General features: G+C 45.9%; 9 non-coding genes across 9 annotated transcripts; all 9 read left to right on the top strand.

The window, feature by feature from the left end:
* Positions 1-772: 772 nt before the first annotated feature.
* Positions 773-936, top strand: LOC135032794 (U1 spliceosomal RNA). Its single transcript, XR_010228273.1, has one exon. It is a non-coding gene; the product is annotated as a U1 spliceosomal RNA (small nuclear RNA).
* Positions 937-1,088: 152 nt separating this feature from the next.
* LOC135032787 (U1 spliceosomal RNA) lies at positions 1,089-1,251 on the top strand. The gene has a single exon (XR_010228266.1). It is a non-coding gene; the product is annotated as a U1 spliceosomal RNA (small nuclear RNA).
* A 19,920-nt stretch (positions 1,252-21,171) lies between these two features.
* LOC135032789 (U1 spliceosomal RNA) lies at positions 21,172-21,335 on the top strand. The gene has a single exon (XR_010228268.1). It is a non-coding gene; the product is annotated as a U1 spliceosomal RNA (small nuclear RNA).
* A 152-nt stretch (positions 21,336-21,487) lies between these two features.
* Positions 21,488-21,650, top strand: LOC135032815 (U1 spliceosomal RNA). Its single transcript, XR_010228294.1, has one exon. It is a non-coding gene; the product is annotated as a U1 spliceosomal RNA (small nuclear RNA).
* A 674-nt stretch (positions 21,651-22,324) lies between these two features.
* LOC135032812 (U1 spliceosomal RNA) lies at positions 22,325-22,486 on the top strand. Its single transcript, XR_010228291.1, has one exon. It is a non-coding gene; the product is annotated as a U1 spliceosomal RNA (small nuclear RNA).
* A 152-nt stretch (positions 22,487-22,638) lies between these two features.
* On the top strand, positions 22,639-22,801 carry LOC135032785 (U1 spliceosomal RNA). The gene has a single exon (XR_010228264.1). It is a non-coding gene; the product is annotated as a U1 spliceosomal RNA (small nuclear RNA).
* Positions 22,802-23,473: 672 nt separating this feature from the next.
* On the top strand, positions 23,474-23,637 carry LOC135032791 (U1 spliceosomal RNA). The gene has a single exon (XR_010228270.1). It is a non-coding gene; the product is annotated as a U1 spliceosomal RNA (small nuclear RNA).
* Positions 23,638-23,789: 152 nt separating this feature from the next.
* Positions 23,790-23,952, top strand: LOC135032784 (U1 spliceosomal RNA). Its single transcript, XR_010228263.1, has one exon. It is a non-coding gene; the product is annotated as a U1 spliceosomal RNA (small nuclear RNA).
* Positions 23,953-24,626: 674 nt separating this feature from the next.
* Positions 24,627-24,790, top strand: LOC135032803 (U1 spliceosomal RNA). Its single transcript, XR_010228282.1, has one exon. It is a non-coding gene; the product is annotated as a U1 spliceosomal RNA (small nuclear RNA).
* Positions 24,791-24,896: the final 106 nt, after the last annotated feature.

Genomic DNA, 24,896 nt, shown 5'->3' with positions numbered 1-24,896 from the left:
CCATTGCACTCTGGGTGTGCTGCTCCTGCGATTTCCCCAAATGTGGGAAAGTTGACTGCATAATTTGTGTTTCCCCTGGTCGGCTCTCGTAGAATTCAGATCTCTTTGTCTCAGGTCTCTCTCCAGCCTAGTTTGCTGTCTGTTTCCACTTCTCTTTTCTTGAGCTGCTCTCTTCTATGCCCTTGCGCACTATCCTGACTTCTCCCGTCTGCGTACTTTGTGCCTTCCAACGCACAATGCGAACTACAGGTAGTGCTGCAGGGCCCACACCCTTTTAGTTGCCTTACAGAGCAGCTCTGGAGCTGTTACAGTGCCCAGCTGCTGCAAGAAATCAGCTTGAATGCTTCAGGGGCTGGGGCATGGCCAACATGAGCCCCACACCGAAGGAGGGTGGGGGTGTTTAATGCGAACTAGGGGTCATCCAAGCGCCGCAAAAGGCCGCCATGCCCAGCATACCCCTTTTCTCTTTTCATATGCAGATGAGGGTTCCAGCCAACTTTGGCCCACTGCTTGGCTGACATCACCATATGCAAATCCATCTGCTGCAGGCCTTCCCCCAGGAATGCTTGTACTAGTTGTTGCATTTGGTTTGTTGTTTGGGGGTGCTTCAGTATTAGGCAGCCTTCTGCCCTCCCATGTTCATCTGAAAATATGTGTTCTACCTGCAGTTATTGTCCCCAGATGAGAGTTCCCTTGTGCTGCCTCAGTTGAATCTCCTTTACTTGACAGAGATGTGCCTGAGCAGCGGCCCTCCCCAGCCCTATCCCAAATCATACTTATTTTGCATAGGAGATACCATGGTCATGAAGATTGTTCTCCCAGGGTGAGGTTCATACATTGCATTCTGGGTATGCTGACCCCTGTGATTTCCCCAAATGTGGGAAACTCGACTGCATTATTTGTGGTAGTGGGGGACTGTGTTTGTGCTTTCCTCTGGTCAGCTCTGGTAAAAGCCAGATTTCTTTGTCTCAGATCTTCCTCTAGCTTTGTTCTTCTTTCGAGAGTTCTCTTGTGCTGCCTCAGTTGGATCTCCTTCACTTGACAGGGGGGTGCCCGAGCAGCGACCCTCCTCAGCTCTTGCCCAACTCCTGCTTACCTGCCACGTGAGATACTATGATCATGAAGGTGCTTCTCCCAGGGCAAGGCTCACCCATTGCACTCTGGGTGTGCTGCTCCTGTGATTTCTCCAAATGTGGGAAACTTGACTGCATAATTTGTGTTTCCCCTGGTCGGCTCTCGTATAATTCAGATCTCTTTGTCTCAGGTCTCTCTCCAGCCTAGTTTGCTGTCTGTTTCCACTTCTCTTTTCTTGAGCCGCTCCCTTCTATGCCCTTGCGCACTATCCTGACTTCTCCCGTCTGCTTACTTTGTGCCTTCCAACGCACAATGCGAACTACAGGTAGAGCTGCAGGGCCCACACCCTTTTACTTGCCTAAGGGCTGTAACACACTACCCGGTTTTGGCCGGACGGCAATAAGCCGGACAAAAGCTGTCCGGTTTTTTGCCGGCCGGCTGAGCCTTTCACATGCAACAGCTTTTAGCCGGTTTTAATGCTGTGGTTCTAAATTGGGATGAAGTAGGCATGTGCAGCAGCAGCAGCAGCAGCATTTCACAGTGTGTGTGTGACTGAGCAGCATTATCACATGGATCGCAAACGTATTATTGCGTTGTGGTTGTTATATCGTCGCCGACGAGCACAGAGGCATAAGCCTCTTTATTGGGTTTGTCAAAGTCAGAAAAATATCACGATGCACACTGCCATATTTGCACCTCATATGTGTCCCTGCTGCGCATGCGTGCGCTCTCCCGTGCGTGCGCATACTCGCTGTTGCGGGCACCCGCAGGCGCACGGTATGCGCATTTACGGTAGAGTTTGTGTGCGTCTAGCGGGCGACTCGTTCATAACATATTTTAACTATATAATGTATTTTGTAGATAATGGTCCCTTTGATAGAATCTGAAAGTTTGGTTAATTTAGCATGTTCATGGACAGAGAGATCCCTCTTTGTTTGATACGAAGGGTCAGACAGGAGTAATACAGTGGTGTTTAGTATCCATCGGAAGAGTATTTAATTAGCAATATTCCGGTGTTGGTTTGAAACAGATTAATCGCTTGTGCGAATAGTTATGGACATAAGAAGTTTATGTCCATTTACTATTATTTGCACTTACTTATCCATGCGGCGGGAAACCTAGTTTCCCACCCACCTGAGCAGTTGGAAATTGTCACAGCCCACCTGTATGAATCAACCTATGACCTTTTGTTATAATGCGAAGAGGAATTCCTGTGTCCAATGAACAATGAGATTGTAGGGACCATTGAATTGTATTGTGTGTGAGGCATAAATAGACAAGCCGACCACATCCAGCTCTCACTCTTCAACGGTTCTCATTGCTGATAATCGGGAGCTGGATGTCCAGAGGCGCATGCGATCGTTCCCTTTGTGCGTAAGTTTTCTCCGCAATCATATTGTCTTTCTCGTTATTATGGGCCATATCTCTCTCTCTCTCTCTCTTCTCCTTTTTCTCTCATTTTCCCTTAAAACGTAATTGTATTGTATTGTATTTTACTGTGTAGTTATCTGGTTAGTTAGTCTATGTTATATTGTAGTGTATGACTTGTATTGTATTATTCTTTTTTCAAGTATAACATTCATATAAGGCGTTAGACCCTAAGCACGGTATCTGTGTATTTCTTATAGTGTTAAGTATTCTCAGAGCGCTTTTTAGTTAATAAGGTTACACTGTGTTGCATCCACACTCTATCTCTACACCAAGGTTTACTGCATAATACACTGTTTTATGGTATAGTTATAAGGGTTTAACATTGTGAGCGTTTGCGCCGCTGGTGATCTCCTCGTGGTCCTGAGCGTTCGCATCGCTATAGCGAATCATTACGTTAGTCGGCAGCCAATAGCGTGCCTGCCTGTGATCTCTTGGCCGTAAGCGAACGTGACGCTTGAGCGTCTCGACTACGGCTAAGCGATTGTTACGCAACGTGCGTACCCTTACGGTACTCCATACGTCAATAGCGTACAGTGTTCTTAGACCTCTTAAAGGGTTTTAAATAAGATAAATATTTAGCTTTATCAATTGGCGGCTCGTCCGTCCTTCACATATCTCTGCTAGGTAATTTCAGCAGACATTATCCATCAGCAAAGGGCGGGAGATCATATTCCCCGTAGTGCTGTCTGGCTAAGCGTCTGCTTCGCTTAGTAAAGGGTGCTGAAGGAATCCGGAACCGGAGGTAAGAACAAAAGCTAGTGTCTTTTAAAACTGTTTATTTCTGTCTTGCGTACGCACGCACATATCTGCATTTCTTTTTCATTCGTGTATTTTCATATCACTCTCCTGTTTGCCATTTTATAATTGATAAAACGTGCTAAGAGAGATTTGTCGCTATTTCATAGTTAAAGTGTAAAAGTAATATATTAAGGGATAAAGTGTAAAAGCACACACGCAACTCTACCTAAAGGTACAAGGAGAGATTGGTGTGGTGCGTGGTAGACGATCGAGGATCATCTACATTGATAAACGTGTTAGTTGTGTTACGGTGGAGATTTGCTTTGCGTACACGTGTCTCTAACAAAGGGTGAGACTCGCGTACGCAACTCAAAGGCCGACGCACGCAGCGTATATTACGCAAACGGAGCATCCGGGCACGCTCACGTAACTCAAATCACACGGTAGTGTTATTTTAACAGGCGAAAAGGTGGGAACGCGATAAATGGCGCAAGTTTATTTTAGTGTCCGAAATTTAGACTAACAGATCCTTCTCCAAATTCACAACACATCTGGTTTAAAGAAAATTTCTGCGCAGAAATAGAAATAGAAACAAAAGTATATATGTGGTGAGTGAGTGTTTTTGTATATATAAGTTTATACAATTTTCAAGGTTGAACCACAAGAAGTCGAGTTCTCGCAGAGGTACATGCATGTAAGTGTCGTACATGGTGGCGAGGGAGGCATCCCTTGTTAAATATAAAATTTGAGCAGTAGAGTATAGCAGACCAGGAGGTCATACTGTAGCACAGACCAGGAGGTCCAGAACAGACCAGGAGGTCCAGGTACAGCAGACAAAGAAGTCCGCTATAAATAAGAGAAAAGGGCACAACCCAGGGGGTTGGTGCAAAACCCATATAGGCCAATAAAGCTCTGGCTGAAGGAATTCGCAGCCGAAATTTTCGATTCCACTGGTCGCTCAGTACATAAGATTAGTTGCTTATGTGCTGAACGATTGTACCGCACGTAATTGTGTGCATTAGTTAATCTGACCAGTACCATTTGTGTACGCAACCGGTTATAAAACTATTTGTACATTCTGACGTGATTTGTGTAATTTTTTATTTTCTGAAGGGAAGTTCGCTGGTCACTCAGGAATTGTCCAACAACCAACAGTTACTGGAAAGGGTCAATGCTCTGCGGAACACACTCACATGTTCCAGTAAACGAAGGTTCATAGGGGCCCTGGGTCGAGTACGCCAGCACTAGGGCAGTGTGTAGGTCGTATTGGTCGGCGTGGGCGAGTGAGTGGGGTACTCGGTAAACCGCCACCGTCAGCCTATCGTGAACATTTTGGTTATTGTAAGGGTTCGCTGAAGACCCTGATTGAAGGTCAGAGGTGGTGAAAGCAACGCCTGCAAGTTATGAGGGCCAATTGTTCAGGAAGGGGGCGATCAACCTCGGTTCGGGTTGATTCAGTAAACCGACCAGTCGGGTCGGCAAGGTACGTAATGTGTGAAAAATATGGTTCACACACAGAGGTTTTATGTGATGAATGGGAGAGAATGACTGTGCATGACGGGGAGAAATTCCCAAGAGTAGGTAGCTTTAGCCCAGAAGTGTTACAAAATTTAAGGAGGAGGATATGTCTCATTAAATCAACAAAGAGACGAATCCAACATTATGATTATTTGCAGTTATGGCAACAGGAGGGTGAAATACAGAGAGGATTGGCTCTGGCGGCGGGATCTAATCCTGTCAAGAAATTGATAGCCACGGCCCCGCCGCCACCATACATATCGGGAGAGAAATTGGTTGCGGAGAATGACGCATTAGGGTGTAACAAACAAACACTTAGCAACTGCGTAAATGTTAATAAGTTAACCAATGCAAGTACTAACCCGTGCAAGTTGTACCCTGTTTTGAACTTTCCCCAGGAGTGTGATCAAGAGGACGAATCGGCAACAATATCAGCGCTCTCTCTAGCAGCCACCATATCAGAAACAACAGTAGGCACGGCCCAACCCTTAAGATTAGTAACAAAGGCCCCTAGCGGAGGGACAGGTGAGGTCGTATCTACGGGTAAGTACGGCACCATACACTATGCTGAAACCATTTCACCACAGGCTGTAGAATCTACACAGAATGATGTTAGTAGACTTAATCCTGTTAGGGTAATAGCAGTGCCAAATGGGAAAACTGACACAACAGGAATCACTCCTGTTAGGAACATTGCCATGTACAGCCCATTTTCCCGAATGGAATTAAGAACCATAGTGTCCGAATTCCCTGACCCTAGGAAAGATTTAGTTGCCTGCCAGAAATACATCAGAGACCTAGGGAACACTTTAGAGCCCAATAACAAAGACTGGCAGATATTGCTGAGGGCATGTTTACCCTCCAATGTCGACGCAGCTCAATTTTTAGCTGACTGTGGATTGGATCAGGATGTACCTCTTACAGATGTGTACAACAAAGATAATGTAAAAAGAATAAATTTACAATTAAAGGAGTATTTTTCAGCAGTAGTTAAATGGAACAAGATTTTCTCCATTAAACAGAAAGAGTCAGAAACTGCTGCAGACTATTTTCACAGGGCATTACTAGATATGGCAAAATACACAGGTATAGAGGACATTAAAACAAACATAAACCATCGAGAAGTAGCAGTATCTGTACTGATGGATGGTTTAAAAGAGACATTAAAGACAAGGGTACAGACCACGCAACCATGTTGGCGAGGTCTGTCGGTGGCTACTTTGAGAGAGGCAGCTGTGGATCACGATCGGAATATCACCAGACACAGGGAATCACAAGGTGATAAGTTAATGGCCGTAAGTATACAGGCCCTGACCACAAGGCAGCCTTTGTATAAATCACCAAACCCTGTGGGTAAGTCAAATGTGGTAACTTGTTTTTCTTGTCATAGACAGGGACACATGGCACGAGACTGTAGAGCAGGCATTCCCAACCACGGTCCTCAAGGCACACTAACAGTGCATGTTTTAGTGATATCCAGGCCTCAGCACAGGTGACTTAATTAGTAGCTCAGTTATTTTGATTTAACCATCTGTGCTGCAGCCTGGATATCACTAAAACCTGCACTGTTGGTGTGCCTTGAGGAGCGTGGTTGGGAATGCCTGCTGTAGAGTGAAACATTCACAAAACTCATATCAACCCCCTAGACAACGACACGACACACGACATTGGGAGCAGGGTCCGCAGAAACGGAGTTATGAGCCACATGCAGGGGAAACAAAAAGATACCCCCCGAACAGAGACTGGCAAGCCTCTGGTAGTTCCCATTTAACCCCTTCACAAGTAGTTGCTGCCAGCGGGATTCAGGGAGGTCACCATACCCAATAGGGGTGTGGCCATACCTGTAATCTGCAGCCAGTAAAATTGATTGCAAGTCTTGGGAGTGAACCCGAAATTGCAATTAATGTAGCTGGTAAAACATTAAACTTCCTTGTAGATACGGGGGCGGCCAAATCAGTGATAAATTCGACAGTGGGCATGAGAACCACTGGTAAGACAATTCCAGCCATGGGAGTAACGGGAGTAGTCCAGCACTACCCTGTTAGCAAACCAGCCGAGATCACAGTAGGGCCTTTACATACCAAGCATTCCTTTTTGCTGGCTGCATCGGCACCGACTAATCTCCTGGGAAGAGACTTATTGTGTAAAATGGGGTGCGTCATTTATTGTACTCCTGAAGGTGTATTCTTGGACATACCTGAGAATCACGCTCAGGAAGTGCGAGACATGTTAGACTCCCCATCAAAATTAATGTCACATACCATTATGACAAATAGGACTCCATCCCAAGTAGAAGAAATGACATCCCAGATACCAGAGTCACTGTGGACTAAAGACGGACAAGACACTGGATTGATGGCAAACGTAGCTCCAGTAGTTGTGCAAGTAAAAGATGGTAGGATAGCTCCAAAAATCCCACAGTACCCTCTGAAGCCAGAGGTGGAGTTAGGAGTTTACCCAGTAATAGAGCGCTTGCTACAACAGGGCATCCTGGTAAGAACGTCCAGCACTGCCAACAGTCCCATCTTCCCTGTTAAAAAGAGTGGGGGGAGGGGTTACAGGCTAGTGCAGGATCTAAGGGGGATTAACAAAATAGTTGAGAGTCAGTTCCCCGTAGTGCCAAATCCAGCTGTCATCCTTATGCAAATCCCTCCCACTGCGAAATTTTTCATTGTTATTGACCTCTGCTCCGCTTTCTTTTCGGTACCTCTGCACCCTGACAGCCAGTATTTGTTTGCATTTACATACAGAGGAGTCCAATACACATGGACCCGATTACCACAAGGTTTCATAGACAGTCCAAGTATATTTTCCCAGGCTTTGCATGATTGTTTACAGTCTTTCCAACCAGAGAGTGGATCAGTATTAATACAGTACGTGGATGATCTACTACTGTGTTCTGATTCATTGGAAGCATCCCTGAAGGATACGAAACAGCTCCTGTTTCATCTTTCAGACACTGGACACAAGGTTTCCAAAGACAAGTTGCAATTATGCCAAACTAAGGTAAAGTATTTGGGACACTGTCTAACACAAGGACTGAGACACCTGACCGCTGATAGAATTCAAGCAATTAGAGACATGACTCTGCCACAAACCCAGCAACAGATCAGAACGTTTTTAGGAATGTGTGGGTATTGCCGTAACTGGATCCCAGGATTTTCCATTCTAGCATTACCTTTGCAGGAGATGGTTTCCTCAAACAAGCCTGATCGGATTTCGCATACAGACGAGTCTGAGATGGCATTTGAGAGACTTAAACAGTGCCTAACGCAGGCACCAGCATTAGGTATGCCAGACTATGGGAAACCCTTTGAGCTGTACGGAACAGAAAGCGCTGGTTGCGCAGCAGGCGTCCTAACCCAAAAGCACGGTGATGCCAGCAGACCAGTAGCATACTACAGCGCTCAGCTAGACACGGTAGCGCGATCCCTCCCCACATGCTTGCGAAGCGTTGCTGCGATAGCATTGCTAGTAACGAAAAGCGAAGATGTAGTGCTATGTCACAACCTCACAATTCATACACCACATGCAGTGTCAGCCTTGCTAAATTCTGCCCAAACCAGGCACGTCTCATCAGCGCGGTTTACAAGATGGGAATTGGCACTAATGGCCCCCGTAAACATCACCATAAGGAGATGCAGTGCATTAAATCCTGCAACATATCTCCCAGGTGTGCCTGGACAGGCACAAAGGGTGGAGGATGAGAGTGGTGGGGAAGGAGAATTTAATACAAAGGAGGACACACATGATTGTATGGAATATTTGACCCAAAATTTTACCGCAAGGCCTGACATCAGTGACAACCCACTGGAAGATGTAGATCTAACTTTCTACACGGACGGTAGTTGTCACAGACAGTCAGACTCGGGAGACTTGTGTACTGGATACGCAGTCGTAGATGACCAAGGCACCATAGAAGCGGAACCGCTAGGCCCACCTCACTCAGCCCAGGTTGCTGAACTGGTCGCCCTAACCAGAGCATGTGAATTGGCTAAGGGCAAATCAGCCAATATCTACACCGACTCTAGATACGCATTCGGGGTAGTCCATGATTTCGGAGCCCTATGGCGCCTCAGAAACTTCATGACGGCAGCTGGTACACCGGTAGCGCATGCAGCTCACATCAAAAGGCTTCTAACAGCGATACAGGAACCCGACAGAGTGGCTGTTATCAAGTGTAAAGCACACACATATAGCCAAGACCCAGTATCACTTGGTAACAGCCGAGCAGACGAAGCTGCTAAATTAGCAGCTGGTACCCCCAGACAGACAGACACCACACAACTGATGGTATTTAATACCATCAACACACAGAAGTTGTGTGAGATGCAAAATTTGTGTTCCACACAGGAAAAGGCAGTCTGGAAGGCAAAGGGATATGGCCAGGAGTCCTCAGGACTCTGGACAGATGGACAAGGTAAACCGGTGGCCCCCAGAGCATATCTTCCATGTTTAGCTGAGGCAGCTCACGGGCTGACTCATCTGGGCAAGGAAGGAATGTGCAAGTTGGTAAGAGCATATTGGTGCGCCCCAGGATTTTCATCTCATGCAAGTAAGAGAGCAATGTCATGCCTTACCTGTCTGAGAAAGAATATCGGAAAGGCAATACCAACAGAACCATCTCATATCCCACCTACAGGCGGTCCTTTTCAGGTAATACAGATTGACTTTATTCAATTACCCCCTTGTCGAAATTCGAAATATGTACTTGTTTGTATAGATGTATTCTCAAATTGGGTCGAAGCATTTCCTGCGGCCACAAATACCGCTATGTTTACTGCTAAGAAAATTGTGCAGGAATTTGTATGTAGATATGGTATCCCTAGAATAATCGAAAGTGATAGGGGTACCCATTTTACAGGTGATGTCTTTCAAGGAATGTGTAAGTTGATGGGAATTGATAGCAAGCTGCACACTCCATACCGTCCACAGGCGAGTGCGAAGGTGGAAAGAGTGAACAGCACTATTAAAAATAAACTGAGCAAAGTTATGGCAGAGACAGGATTGACATGGCCAGAAGCTTTACCCATTGTACTGTACAGCATCAGAACCACTCCCAGGTCCCCTCTTAATCTGTCTCCCTTTGAAATCTTGTTTGGTCGACAACCGCATGTTATGATTAACCCTCAGGATGATTTGAAGTGTAACAATGAAGTGACTGTAAAGTACCTGGTTAACATGAGTAAACAGCTAAGGAATCAAAATGATAATTTGAAGTTAGTGATTCCTGATTTGCCAGATAGTAATTGTCATGACATTGAACCTGGGGATTATGTAATGATACGAAATTTTCTACGCTCAGGTTGCCTTATTGACAGATGGGAAGGACCATACCAGGTCTTATTGACTAGCACTACAGCATTGAAAGTTGCCGAGAGAGAGACTTGGGTTCATTTGTCCCATTGTAAGAAGGTTGCTGATCCAGAGAGGTCCCGTGATAAGGAACAGACGGTAGAGGAAGTTGTATCACTGGAGTGTCTGTTCCAGGAGGACTGAGGCGGCACCTGAGCATCGAGAATCACAAGATCAAAAGCAGTTGTCGATTCCCTGTTCCCTTTTATTGTTTTTCTCCACTTCCCATCCCCTCTCCCTCAAATTATTTTTCCCCCTTCTCATTCTTCTTCGTTTCCTCCTAAGATGGACTTGCCTCAAGAGACTGTGATCCGGATTTTCCTGTTGACCATGATGTTGACCAGAGCAGTCTGTTCCGGCGAGAGTACCATGGAGGTCGAGAGAGGTTCTGGAATGGGTTCTGATGACAGAGATGGAGGCGTAGTTTTCCAAGAACAACTTAACCAACAAGTAAAGGCGAGTATCAGAAAACGATCCGATAGCATTGACAATAGAAGGAATTGTGAAGGATTGTTAGCTGAAGAAAACTGTATCTGTAGGCTCTGTGACAATGTAGTTGAGGATGGGTGCATCAAGAAATGCCAATCCAGTTTTAATATCCACATGGACCGGCATCCCTTGAGTGACTATCACTCCTTAGTGGGTAGTGTGTTAAATCAAACAGATTGTTGGGTATGCTCTCAAGTACCTCAAGGTCATAGCAAATCAGGACTAGTACCATTTCCTTTAACGGTAGGGGAGGTACTTGAGCTAAAGGGTGGGAGACCGGTGGATAGGAGGTTTAATATCTCCAGTCCTCCTAGTTTGAAGCTCCACCAATATCATGTGGATAGATCCCTAATATGTTTTAACATTACCAATCCCCGAAAGCCGGGAAATTGGGAAGTGTCATGGAGTAACCAAACCATGACCCTTTCATATAGGGCAGATAGAATGCCTACAGATACAGAGCTTATACGCCACATAGCCAGTAGAGAAAAGTCTTTCCGATATAGGTATACCCTAGGAAATAGGATTACGAGAGTTGGAGAGGTATCACCAGGATACTGTGCACATATCGTACAAACTGGTACGTGTACTAGACAGATGGGAGAATTAGGGTTAGGAGATTTCACATGGAAGATGTGTAATATGGTTATGTCCTACTCCGTCCCATATGTTCTCCCCGATGATGCATATTTCATATGCGGGAGGAAGGCGTATAAGTGGCTTGCCCCAAACTCTGAAGGATTGTGTTATATTGGAAAAGTACTGCCTGAAGTAATGACTGTATCACATGCCAAAATGAAAGATATTCACCGTGGTGCCCAAACTCCTTATACTCATACTCATTATGAGCACGTAGTTAAACGGCACCTGATAGAAAGAACAGAGCATCCGGCCTCTGACATGATCCATGAATCCACCGGGATTCAGTTTCTAATCGCGTTAGATATCACTCGCACCGCTAGAGGAGTGCTGAACTATAGATACATCTCTGCGCTTGCAAATTTGTTAGATAATATCACAGAAATGTATGATGACACGTTTAGGTATACTGGAAGAGAACTTCAAGCTTATAAAACAGAACTAGTTCAGCATAGAATGGTTCTCAATTATCTCACAGCAGTAACAGGTGGATATTGTGTCACACTGGCAACGCAGTACGGCGTGAAATGTTGCACATATATTACAAATAGTACCGAGGACCCGGTCGAGGTCATAGACCAAAAGATGGACGACATTCTCCAATTAAAATGGGAATTCCGCAGGAGACACAATCTCACCCTTGCTGCTGTGAGTAATGAGCTGACTAGTTGGGTGTCATGGTTGAACCCGCAAAATTGGTTCTCTGGTTTAGGAGAATGGGCTCAAGGAGTCATAATGGATGTAGGGAAGTTTCTCCTATGTATCTTAGGTGTTGTCATAACGATTGGTTTGATATTTAGATGCGGTCAGGCTTTAATGAAGTGCAAACGTAGTACCAGGGTAATGAGTCTAAGGAGTGAGGAAATTGTAATTCCAATGGATTTGATTTATGACCCAACTGTAGAAACAATGATGTGATGAAAATGCGATTATACGGTCCGTTTCTTTCACCTGTTTTTCCGGTTTCTCCAAGGTAAAAAGACCTACGTTTGACGAGGAATTTGATGATCCTGTATACAGACAACTGGTGGATTAAAGAAGAAGTTTTGACAACCTTATACACAGAGATTTGATGAACTATGCCATAGACCCCCAGTTTCCCTAGAAATTTTAAAATTACGCTAGCCCAACACTTTTTGTAAGTCTATGGACATTGACAAAGCTTTTTGCCCACGCCTTTTGGCAAAAGCACAAAGAAGACTGCATTCAACAGACACCGAACAAGACTTCAACCGACAAATGTTCATTAACCTGACATAGAATACCACTGCATTTACCATAATTATGTCTTATCTTCATCTCTACAACCTTCAGGTAATGACACACATAGTCGATAGGGAATACAGGCACAGATACCAGCAATCACATATCCCCCCCATTCATGTATCATCAACTAAAATGTGCTCCCCATTTTGTTGCAACCAAAAGCCGAAGAGAGCTCGGTAAAGTTTGACAGCCCATCCACAGACCCGTACCACGGGATAAGAAGGAATTCAAATGTATACTTCGCAATACCTCGTAGCTTGATTTAAAACACGTACGGCACGATGATACATGACCCCCCAAAACACGGATTCATACACACATGGTTCTGCTATCTCACTAGGTCATACCCTTTTCTCACCTCCTCCTCTCCTCCCCTACCCAACCATAGAAATATTTACACATGACATATATTTTTCTCTTTTTGAAATGTTTTAGGAAGTGGCAGTTATTGCTGACTGCCAAAGGGTGGACTGTCAAAGTCAGAAAAATATCACGATGCACACTGCCATATTTGCACCTCATATGTGTCCCTGCTGCGCATGCGTGCGCTCTCCCGTGCGTGCGCATACTCGCTGTTGCGGGCACCCGCAGGCGCACGGTATGCGCATTTACGGTAGAGTTCGTGTGCGTCTAGCGGGCGACTCGTTCATAACATATTTTAACTATATAATGTATTTTGTAGATAATGGTCCCTTTGATAGAATCTGAAAGTTTGGTTAATGTAGCATGTTCATGGACAGAGAGATCCCTCTTTGTTTGATACGAAGGGTCAGACAGGAGTAATACAGTGGTGTTTAGTATCCATCGGAAGAGTATTTAATTAGCAATATTCCGGTGTTGGTTTGAAACAGATTAATCGCTCGTGCGAATAGTTATGGACATAAGAAGTTTATGTCCATTTACTATTATTTGCACTTACTTATCCATGCGGCGGGAAACCTAGTTTCCCACCCACCTGAGCAGTTGGAAATTGTCACAGCCCACCTGTATGAATCAACCTATGACCTTTTGTTATAATGCGAAGAGGAATTCCTGTGTCCAATGAACAATGAGATTGTAGGGACCATTGAATTGTATTGTGTGTGAGGCATAAATAGACAAGCCGACCACATCCAGCTCTCACTCTTCAACGGTTCTCATTGCTGATAATCGGGAGCTGGATGTCCAGAGGCGCATGCGATCGTTCCCTTTGTGCGTAAGTTTTCTCCGCAATCATATTGTCTTTCTCGTTATTATGGGCCATATCTCTCTCTCTCTCTCTTCTCCTTTTTCTCTCATTTTCCCTTAAAACGTAATTGTATTGTATTGTATTTTACTGTGTAGTTATCTGGTTAGTTAGTCTATGTTATATTGTAGTGTATGACTTGTATTGTATTATTCTTTTTTCAAGTATAACATTCATATAAGGCGTTAGACCCTAAGCACGGTATCTGTGTATTTCTTATAGTGTTAAGTATTCTCAGAGCGCTTTTTAGTTAATAAGGTTACACTGTGTTGCATCCACACTCTATCTCTACACCAAGGTTTACTGCATAATACACTGTTTTATGGTATAGTTATAAGGGTTTAACATTGTGAGCGTTTGCGCCGCTGGTGATCTCCTCGTGGTCCCGAGCGTTCGCATCGCTATAGCGAATCATTACGTTAGTCGGCAGCCAATAGCGTGCCTGCCTGTGATCTCTTGGCCGTAAGCGAACGTGACGCTTGAGCGTCTCGACTACGGCTAAGCGATTGTTACGCAACGTGCGTACCCTTACGGTACTCCATACGTCAATAGCGTACAGTGTTCTTAGACCTCTTAAAGGGTTTTAAATAAGATAAATATTTAGCTTTATCAGGTTCACCCAATAAACTTAAGAAGAGATGAACTGAATACATTCAACTCACTATTTGAAGACCTAAGAGCAGATGAGAATAAATTCTTCAATTATTTCCGCATGTCCTTGTCATCTTTTGACGAATTACATATGCGGCTGAGAGCCCATATTCAACATGAGAACACTACAATGCAAAATTGTATTCCACCTGTTCAAATGTTAGCAGTTACACTGAGGTAAGTAAATCAAAGACATTTGAAAGTACAATGTTTTTATTTCACACTGAAAATGGACATATTTAAAGTATGAGCAATATTTGCAATTAACTTATATCCAAAACATTAGGTAACAAATGTAACAAACAGCCAACGGTGGAAATTAAATTGCATGTGTTATGCACCATGTGTGTGATTTGTAACAAATTTGGTTGAATCAGGGCTAGATTGGTATTTATAATGGGTGCAGTGATGAAAAGTCCACGGAACTGTATGAACCAGAAGACGGTGCAGGGGATGGAGTTTGAGAGGGACAACTTTGAGGGCTATTTATTGGAGGCATGTTTCCAAAATGTGGGTATAATTGAGATGTTAGCGGAGGTTGGGCTTGTTGCATAGGATTTTGGCCATAAGGTTGTTGTAGAGGCATTGCTTGCAATAGTGTTTGGTGCATTGGCATAGACTGATAAGGCAGGGGCGAAGGCTGCAAGGATCTCCGCTTCTGCTGATTTATATTAGAAATCAGTTGAAGAACCCCCATTTGGAACTGTAATATTTCATCTTCGTCTAATTTCTCTAAAGCAGGCATGATCCCCTGAAAGAAAGATATATGACGATTTGGCTTTTCAGGTTCCAGAGCCTTTAGCAGTTTTAATTCTACTTCATCTGGCTTACGGCGGCGTGTTTGTGGTCGAAAAACCACCATGTGTGGCACTGGCTGCTGGTGTTAGTAGAGTCTCTGTTGTATTTTTGGGCTCATTTTCAGGAACTGAGTTTTCCCTCACAGCATCTTCAACTGGGTTATCTGGTATGACATCCTCCAGAGTGAATTTTCTTCAGTATCCCGACACACATACAATTTTTTTAAGAATTGCATCTGGTCATGAAACACATATTTCCTATGCTTCACTGCCCCAGCTCCAGATCTCTTGCTTTCTTCGATTTTTTTGAAAGACTTTGCAAAGGAGTCTCGAATATTGCTCCATCTTCTCATGACTTCTTTACCTAGAACAATATCATTCAATAACAATATAAATGTTTTACATTTTGTAATGTTTACCAAAGACCTACTGACCAATTACTCATAGTTTGCATTTGTTCTTTTCAGATATCTGGCAAGTGGGTGCACTTTTACTGATCTACACTATAGTTATCGAATTGGAATTTCAACTGTAAATCAGATAATTAAAGAAGTTTGCCGAGCCATTTGGTCAGTCATGCAATCAGAATGCCTACCTACACCTACAAAAGAACACTGGCAATCGATAGCAGCTGATTTTGAGAAAAACGCAAACTTCCCACATTGCATAGGGGCATTAGATGGCAAACATATCCGACTAATTTGTCCATCCAGCAGCGGCTCAATGTACTTCAATTACAAAGATTACTATTCTGTAGTGTTAATGGCCATTGCAGACTCCAAATACCGCTTTGTCTACGTGAATATAGGAAGTTTTGGTAAAGACTGCGACTCTGCTATCTGGAAAAGATCTAGTCTGTGGAGGTCAATTATAACAAACACACACCAACTTCCAGACGAGAAATGTCTACCAGGAACAGAAAGTCCTAAAGTGCCATATGTGTTTGTGGGTGACGAAGCATTTGCACTTCATAAGCATCTACTCCGACCTTATGGTGGGCCAAACCTGACGCAAGACAAAAGAATTTTTAACTACCGCCTGAGTCGAGCCCGTAGATATGTGGAATGCTCATTTGGCATTCTAACTAATAAGTGGAGAATTTTCCATAGACCAATTAATGTCAATCCCGATTTTGCCGTTGACATTGTCAAGACTTGTATAATTCTCCATAATTTTGTTAGGGCTAGAGATGGGTTTCAGATTGAGGACACTACATCAATAACAGGCTTGGAAGATTGGCAACGTGAACCCACAGCACGAGGAGGCATGACCGCAAACAACGTCAGACAAATATTTGCCAAATACTTTGTAACAGACATTGGAGCTGTGTCCTGGCAAATGTCAAAAATCTGACTGTAGTCATTTTCATTAAACTGTGCTAAAAATGTAAACACAACAGGAGATTTATGGTCAGCTGGGCCCCAGTCGTGTTTCGCACAGTCCTCCCGCACCTTGTTTGATGACGTTCACCTGTCACATCAATGACCCGTGGTGCTCCCCAGTTTTGGTTTTGGTTATGCACAATGTCAGCAACAAGTGATATGTGTGCAAACTGAGTATTGCATATATACCTTATATACCCGCAAAGTCACTGTTCTACATGTGCGTTTTTTTATGCACAATTTGTGCGCACCTTAAAATTGTTTAAGTTGCCATACTAATGTCGCTCATCTGTGTTGTGCTTTTGTTTAATAAATCACGAAGATGTTGCGTTGTGCACCTAAACGTAGATGTGCTGCCTCATGTTACTTTGTGAATAAATTCCTTTGTGTTCCCAAAAGCCTCTGAGTGCCATCACTTCTACAATTGATCACTTTTCAAGCCTAGTACATGCTGGACCAGGCCAGGATATCAGGGTAACTTGCGTGCATCTGAGTACCGAACTACCTGTAAGTGTGTGTATGTATGTATATATATATATATATATATATATATATATACACACACACACAACGAAGTCTGGTGCCACTAAAGGGTCTGCACAGTTAGTCCGACAGACAGTAGATCTTGTAGATCAACGTTTCCATTTCATGTCTAAATCGGCCTCAGTTTCACATCCTGATGACGATTTAGTCATTAAATCAAAACGTTGATTTACAAGATCCACTGTCTGTTGTACTAACTGCAGAGACCCTTGAGTGGCACCCGAGTTCGTAGTGTATTTGTGATGTATCTTACCTGGGTGAGCACCTGGCCGGTACGGACTTTAGTGGGAGTAACGGTGGATGTACATTGTGTGTGTGTGTGTGTATGTGTGTGTCAGTGCCGTAACTAGGCATTTTAGCGCTGTGTGCAAGAAACGATAGTGGCGCCCCCCCCAATGTAAGATAGGGGCAGTGCACGCCTAACGTGCGCAAAAAATTTATAGGGGCGTGGCTTAAAGGGGAAGGGTGCGTGGCCACAAAATAATAGCAATTCATACTACGGTGCACAGTAATCTACATTATTCAAATTTCGCTGCACAGTAGCGCCCCTTTTATACATTACAATAGACAGCGTCCCCCTTTTTACACATTACAGCAGCCAGTCCCCCTTTTTACACATTGCGGCAGCCAGTCCCCCTTTTTACACATTGCGGCAGCCAGGCCCCCTTTTTACACATTGCGGCATCCAGGCCCCCTTTTTACACATTGCGGCAGCCAGTCCCCATTTTTACACATTGCGGCAGACGGGACCCCTTTTTACACATTGCGGCAGACGGTGACCAAGAGAGAGAGAGAGAGAGAGAGAGAGAATATACTTACTTTCTCCCCGCTGACAGGCTCCTCGTGCAGCTTCCTCTCGGTGCAGGCTGTGTGAGATGAGAAGGAGGAGGAAAGAGGGGGAGCAGGGAGCCGCAGCAGCGCTATTTGATTGGTAGTAAGCGCCGCTGCAGCATCCCCCTCTCCTCCTGTATTGGTTGCCTGGCGCTGCTGTGGATGCTGGGAAACCGCATCCCAGCATCCTTAGCAGCGCCGGGTAGCCAATACAGGAGGAGAGGGGGATGCTGCAGCGGCGCTTACTACCAATCAAATAGCGCTGCTGCGGCTCACTGCTCCCCCTCCTTCCTCCTCCTTCTCTCCGCTGCCCGGCGCTGGTCCTCTTCTCCCTACACAGCGGGGCGCACGGCGCAGACTTCGGCGGCATGTAATGAGTCAATTTGACTCATTACATGCCGCTGGCCGTTGCGCCCTCAGGGCAACTGCGCTGTGTGCCAAGCCCCCTTGGCACACACGTAGTTACGGCCCTGGTGTGTGTGTATATATATATATATATATATATATATATATATATATATGTAGGATGCGGTCAAGATACCGCCGACGGAATCCCAACTGCCACAATCCCAACATATTCTCCCTCCGTGGGTGTCCAGGACACCCATAGAGGGAGAATATAATAGTGTGCCGAGCGTAGCGAGGCACCGTGCCCGCAGTGTGGCGAGCGAAGCTAGCCCGCAAGGGGCTGCGTTCCGCTCGCCACCCCTGTCGGCATTGTGTTGTTGGGATTCCGGCGTCGGTAAGTCATCAGCGGCATTGTAATGAGTCACTACAAGCCGCCTGTGTGCGTGTGCTGCCGCCGGAGAGGAGCAGCTCCGGGGGCAGGGGAGGAGTAGGGGGACTCTGGAGCTGCAGCAGCGCAGTGTAATTGTTGGTGGCGCTGCTGCAGTTGTCCCTCTCCTTCTGCATTGTCTGGACGCCGCCGCTGTGAATGCTGGGATGCGCCTCCCTCATCCCAGCATTCACAGCGGCGGCGGCCAGCCAATGCGGAAGGAGAGGGACAGCTGCATGTGACGCTGCCACCAATTACATAGCGCTGCTATTTGTCTGTCTATCTATCTATCTTTCTATCTATCTATCTATCTCTCTCTCCTGTTTACCTAATGTATGAAAGGTGGACTGGCTGCCGTAATGTGGAAAAAGGGAAATCCTGTGTGCCAGAATGTGTGAAAAGGGGGACTGGCTGCCGTAATGTGCTTAAACAGGGATTGTCTTCCGTAATGTGTAAAAGGGGGGACTCTAGGGGTCATTACAAGTTGTTCGATCGCTAGGAAATTTTTGCAGCGCTGTGATCATGTTAAAACTTGGCCAAACTGTGCATGCATATGCACTGCAATGCGCAGGCGCGTCCTACGGGTACAAAGAGGATCGGTGCTGGCCGATAGATTTTACGAAGAATCCATTCGCACAGTCGATCGCAAGGTGATTGCCAGGAAGAGGGTGTTTATGGTTGGCAACTGTCCGTTTTCTGGGAGTGTTTGCAAAAACGCAGGCGTGTCCAAGCGTTTGCAAGGCGGGTGTCTGACGTCAATTCCACGACCAAAAAGACTAAAGTGATCGCAGTGGCTGAGTAAGTCCAGAGCTACTCAGAAACTGCAAAAACTGTTTTGGGGCCACTCAGCTGCAAAGGCGTTCCCACACTTGCCAAGTGAAAATACACTCCCCCATAGGCGGCGACTCTATGATCGCAGCGCACCCAAAAGTTGCTAGTGAGCGATCAAATCCGAATGACCCCCCTCTGTCTGCCGTAATGTGTAAAAAGGGGAATCTATCAGCCGTACTGTGTAAAAGGGGCTCTACCTGGTGTAGTGGCGCTACTGTGCGGTGTAATTTAAATAATAGAGACTACTGTGCACCGTAGTATGAATTGGGATTCTTTTGTGGCCACACACCTTCCCCATGAAGCCATGACCCTATATTTTTTGGAACGGCTGCGGCGCACACTGCCCTTATATTACATAAGTGTGGGGGCCGCTGATGCTGTTTTTTGCACACAGCGCTAAAATGTCTAGTTACGGCACTGGTGCACAGTTGCTTGACACAGAAAACTACAACAAAAAAGTATTCCCAGTTTGGCCCAATAGAAAGTTGATTAGAAAAATGTACTGAGTCCGAAAAGAACACAAACACACACATATACATAGACATATATATATATAAATGACACAACTGTATTATAAATCGAAACAATAAATCAAATACTAACCAAACAGTTCTTTATCATTCTCAGCAAGCTCATTGAAATCAGCTTTCAAATCACAGCAAAGCTCGTGCCAAGCCTTTCTGGTGGCATTTCTGTCTTTATAAACTTCAAGAGTTTTATCCCACAAAACTGGTCTGATTTCTACCAAGGAAATCAGTCTCTCAGTGTCAATATCTAGCTCTGCCATTTTCTCCAAACTACGCCTGCAGTGAGTGCACTGATGTGGGCGGGTTGTAGTGTTTTTATCAATAAACCATGTGATGTATGGGTGAGGAAACACATCGTTCCCGGCGAATAGCTGTTGTGTGTGTAAGCACTCATTGACAGTGCTTATACACTGAATCAGACAGACGGCAGGAGCACGGGCCGGCAGCCGGACTATTCAGTGGTGAGTCCCGGCTGTTACCCGGCAGCTGGGCCGGCACCGTGCCGTGTGTAAGGACACATTGCGCTGCATGTGTCTTTACATCACGGCAGCAGTTAAAAGCCGGCCGTGTGTTTGCCGGGCGGCGACAGCCGCCTCGTGTGTTTTAGCACTTACAGAGCAGCTCTGGAGCTGTTACAGTGCCCAGCTGCTGCAAGAAATAAGCTTGAATGCTTAAGGGGCTGGGGCATAGCCAACATGAGCCCTACACCGAAGGAGGGTGGAGGTGTTTAATGCGAACTAGGGGTCATCCAAGCGCCGCAAAAGGCCGCCATGCCCTGCACGCCCCTTTTCTCTTTTCATATGCAGACGAGGGTTGAAGCCAACTTTGACCCACTGCTTGGATGACATCACCATATGCAAATCCATCTGCTGCAGGCCTTCCCCCAGGAATGCTTGCACTAGTTGTTGCATTTGGTTTGTTGTTTGGGGGTGCTTCAGTATTAGGCAGCCTTCTGCCCTCCCATGTTCATCTGAAAATATGTGTTCTCCCTGCAGTTGTTGTCCCCAGATGAGAGTTCCCTTGTGCTGCCTCAGTTGAATCTCCTTTACTTGACAGAGATGTGCCTGAGCAGCGGCCCTCCCCAGCCCTATCCCTAATCATACTTATTTTGCATAGGAGATACCATGGTCATGAAGGTTGTTCTCCCAGGGTGAGGTTCATTCATTGCATTCTGGGTATGCTGACCCCTGTGATTTCCCCAAATGTGGGAAACTCGACTGCATTATTTGTGGTAGTGGGGGACTGTGTTTGTGCTTTCCTCTAGTCAGCTCTGGTAAAAGTCAGATTTCTTTGTCTCAGATCTTCCTCTAGCCTTGTTCTTCTTTCGAGAGTTCCCTTGTGCTGCCTCAGTTGGATCTCCTTCACTTGACAGGGGGGTGCCCGAGCAGCGACCCTCCCCAGCTCTAGCCCAACTCCTACTTACCTGCCAGGTGAGATACTATGATCATGAAGGTGCTTCTCCCAGGGCAAGGCTCACCCATTGCACTCTGGGTGTGTTGCTCCTGCGATTTCCCCAAATGTGGGAAACTTGACTGCATAATTTGTGTTTCCCCTGGTCGGCTCTCGTATAATTCAGATCTCTTTGTCTCAGGTCTCTCTCCAGCCTAGTTTGCTGTCTGTTTCCACTTCTTTTTTTTTGAGCCACTCCCTTCTATACCCTTGTGCACTATCCTGACTTCTCCTCCTGTCTGCTTACTTTGTGCCTTCCAATGCACAATGCAAACTACAGGCAGTGCTGCAGGGCCCACACCCTTTTACTTGCCTTACAGAGCAGCTCTGGAGCTGTTACAGTGCCAAGCTGCTGCAAGAAATCAGCTTGAATGCTTCAGGGGCTGGGGCATTGCCAACATGAGCCCCACACCGAAGGAGGGTGGGGGTGTTTAATGCGAACTAAGGGTCATCCAAGCGCCGCAAAAGACCGCCATGCCCTGCATACCCCTATTCTCTTTTCATATGCAGATGAGGGTTCCCGCCAACTTTGGCCCACTGCTTGGATGACATCACTGTATGCAAATCCGTCTTCTGCAGACCTTCCCCCTGGAATGCTTGTACTAGTTGTTGCATTTGGTTTGTTGTTTGGGGGTGCTTCAGTATTAGGCAGCCTTCTGCCCTCCCATGTTCATTTGAAAATATGTGTTCTCCCTGCAGTTGTTGTCCCCAGATGAGAGTTCCCTTGTGCTGCCTCAGTTGAATCTCCTTTACTTGACAGAGATATGCCTGAGCAGCGGCCCTCCCCAGCCCTATCCCAAATCATACTTATTTTGCATAGGATATACCATGGTCATGAAGATTGTTCTCCCAGGGTGAGGTTCATTCATTGCATTCTGGGTATGCTGACCCCTGTGATTTCCCCAAATGTGGGAAACTCGACTGCATTATTTGTGGTAGTGGGGGACTGTTTGTGCTTTCCTCTGGTCAGCTCTGGTAACAGTCAGATTTCTTTGTCTCAGATCCTCCTCTAGCCTTGTTCTTCTTTCGAGAGTTCCCTTGTGCTGCCTCAGTTGGATCTCCTTCACTTGACAGGGGGGTGCCCGAGCAGCGACCCTCCCCAGCTCTAGCGCAACTCCTACTTACCTGCCAGGTGAGATACTATGATCAGGAAGGTGCTTCTCCCAGGGCAAGGCTCACCCATTGCACTCTGGGTGTGCTGCTCCTGTGATTTCCCCAAATGTGTTACACTTGACTGCATAATTTGTGTTTCCCCTGGTCGGCTTTCATTTAATTCAGATCTCTTTGTCTCAGGTCTCTCTCCAGCCTAGTTTGCTGTCTGTTTCCACTTCTTTTTTTTTGAGCCCCTCCCTTCTATACCCTTGTGCACTATCCTGACTTCTCCTCATGTCTGTTTACTTTGTGCCTTCCAACGGACAATGCGAACTACAGGTAGTGCTGCAGGGCCCACACCCTTTTACTTGCCTTACAGAGCAGCTCTGGAGCTGTTACAGTGCCAAGCTGCTGCAAGAAATCAGCTTGAATGCTTCAAGGGCTGGGGCATTGCCAACATGAGCCCCACACCGAAGGAGGGTGGAGGTGTTTAATGCGAACTAGGGGTCATCCAAGCCGCAAAAGGCCGCCATGCCCTGCATACCCCTTTTCTCTTTTCAGATGCAGACGAGGGTTGAAGCCAACTTTGACCCACTGCTTGGATGACATCACCATATGCAAATCCATCTGCTGCAGGCCTTCCCCCAGGAATGCTTGCACTAGTTGTTGCATTTGGTTTGTTGTTTGGGGGTGCTTCAGTATTAGGCAGCCTTCTGCCCTCCCATGTTCATCTGAAAATATGTGTTCTCCCTGCAGTTGTTGTCCCCAGATGAGAGTTCCCTTGTGCTGCCTCAGTTGAATCTCCTTTACTTGACAGAGATGTGCCTGAGCAGCGGCCCTCCCCAGCCCTATCCCAAATCATACTTATTTTGCATAGGAGATACCATGGTCATGAAGATTGTTCTCCCAGGGTGAGGTTCATTCATTGCATTCTGGGTATGCTGACCCCTGTGATTTCCCCAAATGTGGGAAACTCGACTGCATTATTTGTGGTAGTGGGGGACTGTGTTTGTGCTTTCCTCTGGTCACCTCTGGTAAAAGTCAGATTTCTTTGTCTCAGATCTTCCTCTAGCCTTGTTCCTCTTTTGAGAGTTCCCTTGTGCTGCCTCAGTTGGATCTCCTTCACTTGACAGGGGGGTGCTTGAGCAGCGACCATCCCCAGCTCTAGCCCAACTCCTACTTACCTGCCAGGTAAGATACTATGATCATGAAGGTGCTTCTCCCAGGGCAAGGCTCACCCATTGCACTCTGGGTGTGCTGCTCCTGTGATTTCCCCAAATGTGGGACACTTGACTGCATAATTTGTGTTTCCCCTGGTCGGCTTTCATTTAATTCAGATCTCTTTGTCTCAGGTCTCTCTCCAGCCTAGTTTGCTGTCTGTTTCCACTTCTTTTTTTTTGAGCCCCTCCCTTCTATACCCTTGTGCACTATCCTGACTTCTCCTCCTATCTGCTTACTTTGTGCCTTCCAACGGACAATGCGAACTACAGGTAGTGCTGCCGGGCCCACACCCTTTTACTTGCCTTACAGAGCAGCTCTGGAGCTGTTACAGTGCCAAGCTGCTGCAAGAAATCAGCTTGAATGCTTCAAGGGCTGGGGCATTGCCAACATGAGCCCCACACCGAAGGAGGGTGGAGGTGTTTAATGCGAACTAGGGGTCATCCAAGCGCCGCAAAAGGCTGCTATGCCCTGCACGCCCCTTTTCTCTTTTCATATGCAGACGAGGGTTGAAGCCAACTTTGACCCACTGCTTGGATGACATCACCATATGCAAATCCATCTGCTGCAGGCCTTCCCCCAGGAATGCTTGCACTAGTTCTTGCATTTGGTTTGTTGTTTGGGGGTGCTTCAGTATTAGGCAGCCTTCTGCCCTCCCATGTTCATCTGAAAATATGTGTTCTCCCTGCAGTTGTTGTCCCCAGATGAGAGTTCCCTTGTGCTGCCTCAGTTGAATCTCCTTTACTTGACAGAGATGTGCCTGAGCAGCGGCCCTCCCCAGCCCTATCCCAAATCATACTTATTTTGCATAGGAGATACCATGGTCATGAAGATTGTTCTCCCAGGGTGAGGTTCATTCATTGCATTCTGGGTATGCTGACCCCTGTCATTTCCCCAAATGTGGGAAACTCTACTGCATTATTTGTGGTAGTGGGGGACTGTGTTTGTGCTTTCCTCTGGTCACCTCTGGTAAAAGTCAGATTTCTTTGTCTCAGATCTTCCTCTAGCCTTGTTCCTCTTTCGAGAGTTCCCTTGTGCTGCCTCAGTTGGATCTCCTTCACTTGA

This window comes from Pseudophryne corroboree, unplaced genomic scaffold (assembly GCF_028390025.1).
Source record: "Pseudophryne corroboree isolate aPseCor3 unplaced genomic scaffold, aPseCor3.hap2 scaffold_553, whole genome shotgun sequence".
Classification (NCBI taxonomy): Eukaryota; Metazoa; Chordata; class Amphibia; order Anura; family Myobatrachidae; genus Pseudophryne; species Pseudophryne corroboree.
Note: the sequence above shows the minus strand (reverse complement) of the source record. Positions and strands in the feature narration are given on the sequence as shown.